General features: G+C 47.3%; 1 pseudogene; it reads left to right on the forward strand.

Annotated features, from left to right (window-relative positions):
• Window positions 1–9,607: 9,607 nt before the first annotated feature.
• LOC119530657 lies at window positions 9,608–10,321 on the forward strand (annotated as a pseudogene).
• The last annotated feature ends 1,736 nt before the right edge of the window (window positions 10,322–12,057 follow it).

Genomic DNA, 12,057 nt, shown 5'->3' on the forward strand with positions numbered 1-12,057 from the left:
TTCATTAGCACACACACACAAATAACAAGAATAATAATTAAAGTGAAGAAGAGCAATTGAAGTAAAAAAGAACACTGGGTACCTTTGTCTGTTTGTTTCCTTCCCCTATTTTTCTACTCATCCATCCATAAACTAGACAAAGTGGAGTGTGGTCCTTATGGCTTTCCCAATCCCATTGTCACCCCTCATAAGCTACATTTTTATACAGCTGTCTTCGAGATTCATGGGTTCTGGGTTGTAGTTTGATAGTTTCAGGTATCCACCACCAGCTACCCCACTTCTTTAGAACCTAAAAAGGGTTGTCTAAAGTGTGCGTAAGAGTGCCCACCAGAGTGACCTCTTGGCTCCTTTTGGAATCTCTCTGCCACTGAAGCTTATTTCATTTCCTGATAAAGCCCAATTTTAACCTAGTGTTTATGTCCTCCACAAAATAACCCCAACACACCTTTCCACTCCACCCCTACCCGATCTCTTTCCAGGAGCCAAATATAATAACAATTCACTATTTCCCGGACATCAAGCTCTTGTAATGAGTTGTTCCTAAGAAACCTATCCGCCTCCTCACAAATTCACTGGTCCAATTTTGACCCCAGCCAGGTTTCTCTGAAGCCCTTTAGCACCTTATTTGAATCTCTTTTATAGATCTTTTCTATGTGATGACCTCATCTCCCCCAGCTAGACTCTAAGCTCCGTAAAGACAAAGAGGGTGGCTTATTCATCTTTATGACCCCTGTGCCTAGCACAGTGTCATGCACATGATGGACAATCAATAAATTCTTGCCACATTGCCTTTAGTTGAAAACAGCTAAAGGACTAAAATGTTTGTCAGCGTCTTTGAACTGAAGTCATTCATTGGACTGGGGGGTGAAACTCAAAGGAGAATCAAGAGCAAGAGCAATCAGGAAAGAGGGAAAACCTTCCAGGATTCCATCAGTTATTCCAGAACCCTGTCTTTCTCCAGGTCAGCCTTCCCTTCCCCAAAAGAGGAAGGGTGGTCCCAAGGAGACAGGAGGGTATCGTGTGGATTCTCCAACTATGGCAGCAAATCCTAGAGGCCAGGAGAGGAGAGCCAGGGGAGCTGGCTGGCGGTGGCCTACTTCCACTACCAACTTGTCATGGTAGCTGAAAATGCTCCCACTCGTCATTCCTCGGAGTTAAGAAGTGAAGTCCAGAAATAAAACACCGGGAAACAAGGGCTGGGAGAGCAGACAGCCTCCCTAACACATCAGTGTCCACCAAATCATGTTTGGCTAAACATCGACATCTAGGGAAACAGAGAGCAGGATTCAAAGGGGCAAGAAGGGGCTGGGTCAGGAAAGCTCTGGAGCTGCAACTTTCTCCCAGTAAAGGTTGCTTCAGGGTTAAAGCCCCTGCAAGGGCCTGACAGCTGGGCAGCACCGTACACCCTACACCAAGCATCGAGGGCAGGAGCCTGTTCCTACAAAGAGTAATCCTACCAAAATATAGGATTTGCTTCTCCACAAAACACCACCACCACCCAGACAGGGACTTTGTGTTTGTGGCAGCATCTGCAGTGTTCAGACTGAAGCTGGCAGGTGATAAGGCCTTGATAGACCATTTGTGGAATGAATTAGTTAAGGCCATAGAAAGGTGCTGAGAATCATGATCCCACGGAGGAACTAGTCTTTCCCCCGATTCTGCAAAGGGACCCTGAAGACCTGCAGAAATATAGGTCCAAGTTGCAGGGAGCAACAACTGAAATTAGGCAAAATCCCCCAGCTAGCAGACGTACCTGGGCCCACCTGGGCCTACCTGGGCAGCCTGGGAAGGACCACGCTTTACAAACTTACCCCAACAGCTTTGGGAACAGAACCGAGCTCCCTGCCGTCTTTCAGTATTTCTTCAGGGAGAAAAAGAATTTTCCTGACCACTGGGCCAGAATATAAAAAAAAAAGAAAAACAAGGCTACATAAAACAGGCAATAGAGGGATAGAAGAGGCCAAAAACAATATGCTTGGCTCTTCTCTGTTTCTTTAGGGCCTCAGCTGCTTTCCCTGGTGAGGAGGAGAAGGAGAGGGGGCAAAGTCTAATGCCCTTCTGCCCCTGGCCAGGACAGAGGCCCTTGCAGGCAAGGAGTCAAGGAAAACTTTTCTGAGACTGATTACCAAGAGGGTAACTAGGTGCACAGAGCACATGTGAGCAGGCTGCTCGTTTCCAATTCAGGACTGTCAGATGGTGATTAATGACTAACAGCCACAGAACAGGCTTGATTGCCAAGTGCCGTATTGTTAATCGTGACATTTAATGAGGCCAGACACGGCTCCAGCACAATTCCACATCGTCATCGGCAAATGGCGCTCCACGGACTTAATTGGTTAAGTGTTTGTGTGTGTGCGTGTGTGTGTGTGTGTGTGTGTGTGTGTGTGTATGTGGTGGAGAGAGAGAGAGAATACAGAGGTAGAAAGGCAGAAGAAAGGGGCAAGATGTCTGTGTGTGAAGTTGCCATATGTGGGGATCTATATTTTGATACGAGTGTGACTGTGCTATCGCGAGTCCGCTGGTGAGAGGCCATATGTGTGTGTCTGTCCCCAGCAGAAAAGGCTGTGACATGGCAAAGTATTCCGCCACAACCCTGCCTGCCCCACCCTCCCGCTGCCCCCCGCTGAGGTCTCCCCACCACCCCCCCCCAGCATCAACTCTGCTGCCTCTGAACGGCAGCTGGGAACTGGCATGTTTGTGAAGTTAAAACACATGAAAGGAAGTTGAAAGAAGAAGTTGTCTGGAAGCGGGCTGGGGTCCAGGGCTCCTGAGAAGCCACTTTTTCACTGGACTCAGATCAACATCCCCTTGGCCCGCCTGACTGGGCAGGTCCTCCTTCTCCCAGAGAGAACTATGTCGCCCCCATTCCGGAACTCAGCACTCTCTTAAGAGATGAACAGAGTCTGCCTTATTGTTCTAGAAGCTGAGTCCTGGGCACTAGAGACAGGGAGCCTGGCCCAGCAAGGGGTCTCTGGGCAAACAGAGCCCCATGACAACAGGTCCAGGAAAGGACATGTCAGCTCTAAAAGGACAGATTAATTCAAGAAGTCGGTATTCGTGGAATATACTGGCTTTACCCATGATGTCGGGCTCGTCCTTCCAAGAATAGAGGTAAATAAGTGAAATCTAGCTGGGGGAAATAACAAATGGACATATAACAGAGACTGGACATAGATGCTAAGGGCCAAAGGAGAGTGCAGACAGGAAGCACTATAAGTGTCAAGGGGAGAGGTCAGTGGGGCCTGGAGACCCTGTGAGACAGTGTTACGGCTTGAATTGTGTCCCCCAAAGACACGTGCTTAAGTCCTAATCACCAGTCCTGTGACCCTGACCTTATTGGGAAGTCATTACAGTCGGAATTAGGCAAGTAAACACGGGATCATGCTGGGGTTGTAACTGGTCTCCTTATAAGAAGGGGAGAGGAGCTTGTTTTGGTTTGCTAAGGCTGCCAGAATGCAACATACCAGAAATGGACTGGCTTTTACAATGGGGATTTATTAGTTTACAATTTTACAGTTCTAAGGCCATGAAAATGTCCCAATTAAGGCATCAACAGGATGATAACCTTCTCTGAAGACAGGCCGCTGGCATCCGGGGTTCCTCTGTCACGTTGGAAGATATATGGTCAGCTTCTGCTGATCTTTCACTCCTGGTTTTGTTACTTTCAGCTCCTGGTTCCAATGGCATCCTCTCTGAGCTTCTGTGGGTCCTCTCTTAGCTCCTCCAGAGCTTTTCCTCTCTGTGAGCCTCTCTTGGTTTCATCTCTCTTATCCTCTTATAAAAGATCCAAATCGGGAGACCCGTCCCCCACAGCCCGAGCTACAAAGCCTCGTGGTGCCAGAGAGAAGCTTTCTCCCAGCAAGCGAATATAGCTCAGCTGAGTTCCAACTGGGGCTTTAATTAGCGAGTGTGAACTGCTCGTTACGAGGTATGAATCCCCAACAAGTAGACAGAGGCTTTGGGTGACAATTGACCTTGGAGAGCCGGAGGGTCGCCTTGGACTAGCTCTGTTCCTTTTACGACTCAGTGGAGAAAGCCTCGGCCATTTTCCTAGTTCTGTGACCCAGACAAGGGTGTGGCACAGGCAGAGACAGACCAATGAAATGCTAACGACCTCCCCCTAGGGCGTCTATCTTCTCTAAGAGGAAAGGGGTGGGGCCCAGCTCTACTACCTGCCTTTCATTCAGAATTTATACCAGTCAAGAATTATAGGCTAATCTTTGCATCAGGCAGAGAGCGCCCCTGCACGGCCCAGCACCCGGGGCTTCCCTTGAGGGACAACGTGCACTTGTGACGTAGTATAGCCTTCCCTCAGCAGAGGTCCTGGAAGATCACAGCTGAAAAGTGAGGCCCGCTTGGAAAACCCAGGGACGCTACGTCAATGCCGGTGGTTTGTGGGTCAGCGACAGAGAAAATCTGGGGCAAAACTGAAATGAAGGCTTCGACTCTTGCAACAGCCTTGAATCTCTGGGAACACCTGGGAGGTCTGAATATTAAAGTGGCCCTGCCCTCTCTCTCTGGCTAAGCCAACTTGAAAGGTGAACTCACTGCCCTCCCCACTATGTGGGATCAGACACCCAGGGGAGTGAATCTCCCTGGCAACGTGGAATATGACTCCCGGGGAGGAATGTGTGGTGATGAACACACAACTATATAATGGTACTGTGAAAAACTGAATGTATGCTTTGTATGACTGCATGGTATGTGAATATATATCAATAAAATTGAATTACAAAAAAACAGACACCAACCTTAAGACTCAGACAAAAAAAAAAAAGAAGATGGCCTTTTCTGAGATACATAACAGCTCCAAACTACCACAGACACAGACAGACACAGGGAAGATGGCCACATGGCAGAAGCAGAGAAGGAGTTACGCCACAAGACAAGGAATACCATGGAGAGAGTCTTCCCTCCCAACTTCAGAGGGTTTGTGGCCCTGCCGACATCTTGGTTTCGGACTTCTGGCCTCCAAAACTGTGAGACAATAAATTCCTAAGGTTTTAAGCCACCCATCTGTGGTATGTTGTTACAGCAGCCCCAGGAAACTAAGACACCAGGCCATTATCCAGGTGAGGGTTTTGGAAGGTTTAGTTCATGCCAGTTATCCCTTTGGAGATGTTTTTCAAAGTGTGGTCCCAGAACCAGCAGCATGGACTTCACCTGGGAGCTTGTCAGAAATTCAGAATCTCAAGCCGCACCCCAGATCCATGACTCTAAAGTGTGCTTTTTACCAAGACCCCCCCCCCCCAGGTAATTGTTTGCACACTGAAGTTTGAGCCCCAGATGCTCTGGTTGAAAAGCCACACATCCAAGCCAGCCTGATCCAAGGACCGGATGTCCAGAAGTCCCTTGACATTCACACACTGCACTTCCTCCATCATGAAATGCCCCCTCCATCTTCTCTCCCCTGAAGGAGATCAAGTCTCCTGATTTCTTCCCTGCCTTACCTGTCCCACCCTCCACAGCCTCTGAACTGTGGCTGGAACACCTCAAGGAGGTATCAAGGATGGGCACCATTGCCTTGTTCATTTGGAGGAGGGCCACACGGAACCACCCTCAGTATCAGGCCTTGCTAGAGTGGAAAGCCCAGACAGCTGTGTGGGGCACACCCCCTACCCGTACCCAGTGCACCAAGGGGCTCGTGTCCCTGGCCACGGCAGGGGACTGTCTCCTGTAGAAACTCAACACTCTCTTAAGAGATGAACAGAGTCCACCTTATTGTTCTGGAAGTGAAGTCCTGAGCAATAGGGTCAAGGAGGCTGGCCCAGCAAGGGGTCTCTGGGCAAAGTCTAGTGGTTAGAACCGCATGCCCCATGCTGAGGAATTCAACTCATTACCGAGGTCTCATGTAATTATTCCCGGCCTGCCTGCCTCCATTCCAACAGGCATTCCTAACCTCCCTCCATGCCCTGCTCTGACCACTTGGAAAATAATAATTAAAAGCTAATGTCTCAACCCTTTTTAGGTTCTAATGAATTGGGGTAGCTGGTGGTGGATACCTGAAACTATCAAACTACAACCCAGAACCCATGAATCTCGAAGACAGTTGTATAAAAATGTAGCTTATGAGGGGTGACAGTGGGATTGGGAATGCCATAAGGACCAAACTCCCCTTTGTCTAGTTTATGGATGGATGAGTAGAAAAATGGGCGAAGGAAACAAACAAACAAACAGACGAGGGCACCCAGTGTTCTTTTTTACTTTAGTTGCTCTTTTTCACTTTAATTATTTTTCTTGTTATTTTTGTGTGTGTGGTAATGAAGGTGTCAGGGATTGATTTTGGTGATGAATTACAACTGTGTAATGGTACTGTGAACAATCAAATGTATGATTTGTTTTGTAGGACTGCGTGGTATGTGAATATATCTCAATAAAATGAATATTAAAAAAAAAAGCTAATGTCCCCTCCTGTGACTCTGGCCTTGGGGTGCCCCTGCTGTGACCCAGCCCTCCAACCCTTCTGATGAACCATCATGTCTTCCCTGCCAAGGCCTCTCCTCTTTGAAACCACAGACCCTTAGGGACTCTTCCTACGGGCTGCCTGTTCTTTCTCGCCCTGCCAAATGAAGCTTTTCCCCTACCTTCATTAAATGCTCCCGTGACCTTGATCCCCTAGCCCTACCCACCTCTGAAAGTGTAGGAAAGGATGAAGACTGGGAGACGAGAGACCTGGCTTCCCATTCTAGCTCCTCTGCTCCCAAGTCACTTCACAGACCTGGTTTCCTCCTTTTCGAAGGAGGGGATGGGATAAAATGGATGATCTCCGAGGTCCTTCCCAGCTGTGGGAATTATCTCAGAGAACTGTTGTGTAGACTAAATGAAATGAGATGATGGGCATTAGAATACGGTGAAAAGTTGATGTGCTGGTTCGTATATATTATGTCCCCCAGAAAAAGCCATATTCTTCGATGCAGTCTTGTAGGGGCAGACATATTAGTGTTGATTAAGTTGGAACCTTTGGATTGGGCTGTTTCCATGGAGATGTGACCCACCAAACTGTGGGTGATAACTCTGATTAGATAATTTCCATGGAGGTGTGGCCCCGCCTAATCAGAGTGGGCCTTAATTAGTTCACTGGAGTCCTATAAAAGCTCAGACAGAAGGAGCTCATAGCTAGCTGCAGCCAAGACAGACATTTTGAAGATGGCTGTTGAAAGCTGACGCTTTGGAGAACGCCATTTTGAAACGCAACCTGGGAGCAAGCAGATGCCAGCCACATGCCTTCCCAGCTAACAGAGGTTTTCCCGACGCTATCGGTGTTCTTCATTGAAGGTACCCTATTGTTGATGCCTTTTTTGGGGGCACTTTTATGGCCTTAAGACTGTAACTTTGTAACCAAATAAACCTCCTTTATAAAAGCCAATCCATTTCTGGTGTTTTGCATAACGGCACTATTAGCAAACCGGAACAGCTGATCCACAAATACTCAAGTCCATGTGTGTGTATCCTCGCCTCGTCCACCAGCATGTCTCTTTGTTAGGGTCCTCTTGGTTTAGGGTTCTGTTTCCCTAGCCAGTTTGGGAGCAACATGGAGGCACAGATGGAAGTTCCTATTTCTTCTGTATCCACCTCCAGTAACTAACTTCCACAGCAGCCACTCCATAATGTTTGTGACTAGGTGAAAGGCTGAGGAACCCTCCTGGCTGCCCATTCATTTAAATGGACTTCTAAAATGAAGCTTAGTACAAAACCGGTCACCTTTTCTTTTAAAAAAAGAACCCATTTTAAATATGCATGTCTCACTTCTCTGGAGGGAAAAAAAAATAGATTGCCCCCTCAAAAATTAGTTGGATTTGGAGACTCAAATGGAATTTTTAGTATTGCCTTGCAAATTAGCACATACCAACATGCCCAAGGGTTCATTCCATTCCCCAAGTACTTACTGAGTGGGCTGCGTGCTGAGTGCCAAACCTCTGCTCAGTAGCAGGGGGAATACAGAAGAATTACTGTAAAGTAATAGAATTAATTTTTTAAACAAATGAAGCAGGACCTAGATATCAAATTGGTCCCACTCAAAATGGTCACTCTGAAAAGATACACACTTATTCTGAGAGTGTTGCCTTATTCAAAACTCTCTGGAACTCTTTGAAAACCATCTCCAAACCCCACCACATTCTTTATTGACAATGACAGATCTTTATGTGTTCATTGGGTGGAGAGGGGGAAAAGGTCTCCTGAAGCCAAGCCTGGTGAATAAGATAGATGATCAGTCTTAGTTAGGTCAAAAACCTAAATCATGCGGATCTTTAAAGAAGTTCTGAATGAGCCTATAGGAATGATGAGCAGCCTTCCAATGTGAATACTCTGAAAGACTTCTTTGACTGCATGGCATAAGTTTGATTGTGGCTGTAAAAATCAGTCCCTTGATAGATCTCCTTGTTTCCATCCTTGCTATCCTCCACCCCATCATCTATTATCCCAACCCAAAACACCTTTTTTAAGACAGAAATCAGGTCATGTCATTCATCTACTTGAAACCCTGCAAAGGCTCCCATCTCACTCTGGGTAATTCCCCAAGTCCGTAGAGTGACTCCTAAGATGCTAGGGGACCCAGTTCCCTGTTAGATCTCCCTCAGTCATTCCACTGCAGCCACACAGCCCCTTGGCCATTCCTTAAACAGGCCAGCATGCTTGACTTAGGGCCCGAGCCTTAGCCAATCCCTCTGTCTGAAAAACTCTTCTCCCAGATATCCAGTTGGCCAACTCCTTATTTCCTTCAAGTCTTTGATTTTTACTTTCTCAATGAGACCTATTTGAACTTTCTATTTAATACCTCTGTTAATAATATGTTCTATTTGATAATGCCTTCTATTTAACACTTTCCATTTAATAACTACACACACATACAGACATGCATATGCACCCACACACAAACACACTCACTCCTGATCTTTGTTTTTTCATTTTTCCATGGTACTTATCACCTTCTATCATACTATACAATTTATTTATATATTATTTATAGTGTTTATTGTTGTCTCTATCCCCCTTCTAGAATCTAAGCTCAGGAGGGCCAATATTTTGTTTAGTTGAATCCTAAAAGCCTAGAACTTGCATATAGCTGGCACTCAGTAAATATATGATGAGGATTGGACTGGACTGGATTGGATCAAACTGAATTAAATGGAACTGGATGGGGTGGAATGGGATAGGGTGGGATGGATGGGATGGGGTGGGATGGAATGGGATGGGATGGGATGGGATGGAAAGACATGGGATGGGATGGGGTGGGATTGGATGGGATGGGGTGGAGTGGAGTGGTGTGGGTTGGAGTGGGAGGTGTGGGATGCAGTGGCAGGTCCCAGTTTGCATAAGGTATAGTCTCCGGCCCAGGTTCAGCACCGTGGCTCTGGTGTCCTGGGTCTGTGGAGGTCTGGACCAAGATTCGACACCATCAACTCCTACCTGATGTCAGCATATCAGGGTATCCAGCTTTCCCCCCAGTTACCCAAGAGCGCCCCAGAGTCGCAGTTCTGGTCTAACATTGCATACCCACTCCCCGTATTTCAATCTTAAATTCGGATCTTTCCTGGGCTGTATCTCGGTATCCCGACTGGGAGAGCAAGGGCAAAAGACGCCAGGGAGCCAGACCCCTGCACAGGATATGAGTAGAAGCCTGAGCTGGTCTGAGCAGCTTGACGTGCTTCACAATGTCCCCGACAGAAACGTGGCCTGGATTAAGCAGCGGCGATTTCCCTTTGGAGTCTCCACAGCAACAGGGACCTGGCTGGGACCTGGACTGTCCCACGTCACTTGCCTCTCCAGTCAGGAGTTAAAGCTCAACATTCCTGGGCTCTAGGATGTCCCACTGTCCCAGAGAGGCTGGGCTGGACTGAGGCCCACAGTCCATCCTCCCTCTGGGATGAAGTGAATATTCTTCAATCCCAGCTTCAATTCCAGGCTCAGGGACTGAGACATTAAGGCAGGCTGTGCAGGGCCTACTGGAGGATGGAGAGCAGCAAAGTGTCAGATCTGTGCCATGGAAGCATCACTAAGGTTGCTGCAAGGGAGCCCAGAGAGGAAGGCCCTTCTCCTGGAGCAGCGCCTGGAGGGGCTGAGAAGGGAACTACAGGGCCTTCAGATCCAGGTACAGGAGCAGGCCCAGGCCCAAGCCCAAGCCCAAATGCAATCAGGACAAGGGAAGTGCAGTATTACCAGCGGCTTTCACCAGGAGCTGCAGAATGAGCGGCAACTGCTGTGGGAGGAGTCAGACGTTCTGCAGGAGGAACTGAAGATGCTGAGGGAGCAACTGGACCAGCACCAAGAGCTGCTGCTAAAACAGATGGCAGAGGGCAGGCAGGCTCAAGCCCACAGCTAGAGATCTCCAGAGGTGCACTCTTTCCAACCAGGAGCCCAGCAGCCATCACCTCCAGGCCCAGAGCCTTGAACAGGAGGACCTCTTCTTTCCAGGCCCCAAGGTGCTCCTGAGTGACCTGTAAGGACTGACAGGAGTAGTCTGATGAAGCCTTCTTTGCCCATCCTTCTCTCTAAGACCCTGTTTCTCGGCCTCCTGCCCCCTCTCCTCTAAATCTAGCTGGTATCTGTCCTCCCTACCAAAGCTTCTCATGCCTGTCCATCCCCCCAGCTGCAATACAATGGTTTAATCCTCAAAGAAAAAAAAAAAAAAAAAAAAAAAAAATATATATATATATATATATATATATATAGTCTCTACCCTCCAGTTGCTTACAAATCTGATTGAGTGAACTAGAGGCACACACGTGAAAGTGACTTGATAGTACACAACAATACATAACTAAGTGGAATTCACAGTAAAGGCTCTAGGAACCCAGGGAGGAATTAGTACAGGCTGAACGAAGGGCAGAGCCTTTTCTTTGGTCAAGCAAATTCTCTCCTTACCCCCGGCACATGCTCCATTCATTCCAGTCTCTACTCATTTGCTCACCTGTCCCTCTGTCTGAAATCATCTACCCTTCCTCTCCCCACCTTACCCAAACCCTGCCATCCATCAATGCTCATCCCGAGCCCACTTCCTCCCCACAGCTTTCCTTCATGACTTTAGCCCTTGTTGATGTCTATCTCCTCTGAGCTCCTATTTCACCTGTAGTCTGCAGAGACCATTCAGCCTTTAAATAGAATTCTCTGTGTGTATGGGTATTATTTCCCTAGCTAGATTTACATATTCCCTTAGAGACCACATCTTTTGCATCTCTCTTGAATGATGCCAAGCATTGTACAGGTAGTGGCATCTGATACAACTGGCACCAGTTGATTGGTTAATAGACAAAGAGAACAGAGGAGGCCATTCCAGGCAAGGGAAACCTCAAACTCAAAGAAACCATGGTGCGAATTGACTTGATGAGTTTAAAGATATGTCACCAGGGGTTCTCAGCTCTAGCTGCACATTTGAACCACCTAGAAAGCTTTTAAAAATATCTCCATGTGGGGGGCCCCACCCCAGACCAATTTTATCAGACTATCTGGGAATGTGGCCTGAGCATCGCTATTTTTTAAAAGCTCCCCAAGTGATTCTAATGCATAGCCAGAGTTAAGGAGAACCAGTGGATTAGAAAAATACTGAAGATAAAGGAAGGGGGGTGCAGAAACGAAATTGTGAGACTTTTAGAAACTGTAATCGAGCCTGTTCTTCTTTTACATTTTGTTCCTATTAGTTTGTTGTGGGAACTTGTCTTCGACAGAGTCGTCTGGAAGGATCAGCTGTGGACAGATGCTTCCGTCCTCTGCCTCATGCTGTATAACGAATAGCAAGAGATCAGCAAAGCCTTGGACAGAGCAGGCAGCACTAGCAAATGTGGGTGAGTCCGCGACATTCTATACCCATAGGACACAGAAAAGTTTGGGGAAACCAGAGGACTACGTTAGACCACTTGAAAATTTAAGTTCACAATCCTTCCCCTTCCCATGCTATTATCATTCAGTTTACTCTCTCTTTTGCCATCAGAAGATCAAGAACTCGGTAACTCCAACTCAAGCTACTGTTTCGGAAATTTCTGGCAAATTCTGCCCACCCCTCCTTCCTTCTACAGTTCCTCTGAAATGAAGCAGAAGATCTCCTCTGGCTTAAGTGCATAG

This window comes from Choloepus didactylus, chromosome 3, assembly GCF_015220235.1.
Source record: "Choloepus didactylus isolate mChoDid1 chromosome 3, mChoDid1.pri, whole genome shotgun sequence".
Lineage (NCBI taxonomy): Eukaryota > Metazoa > Chordata > Mammalia > Pilosa > Megalonychidae > Choloepus > Choloepus didactylus.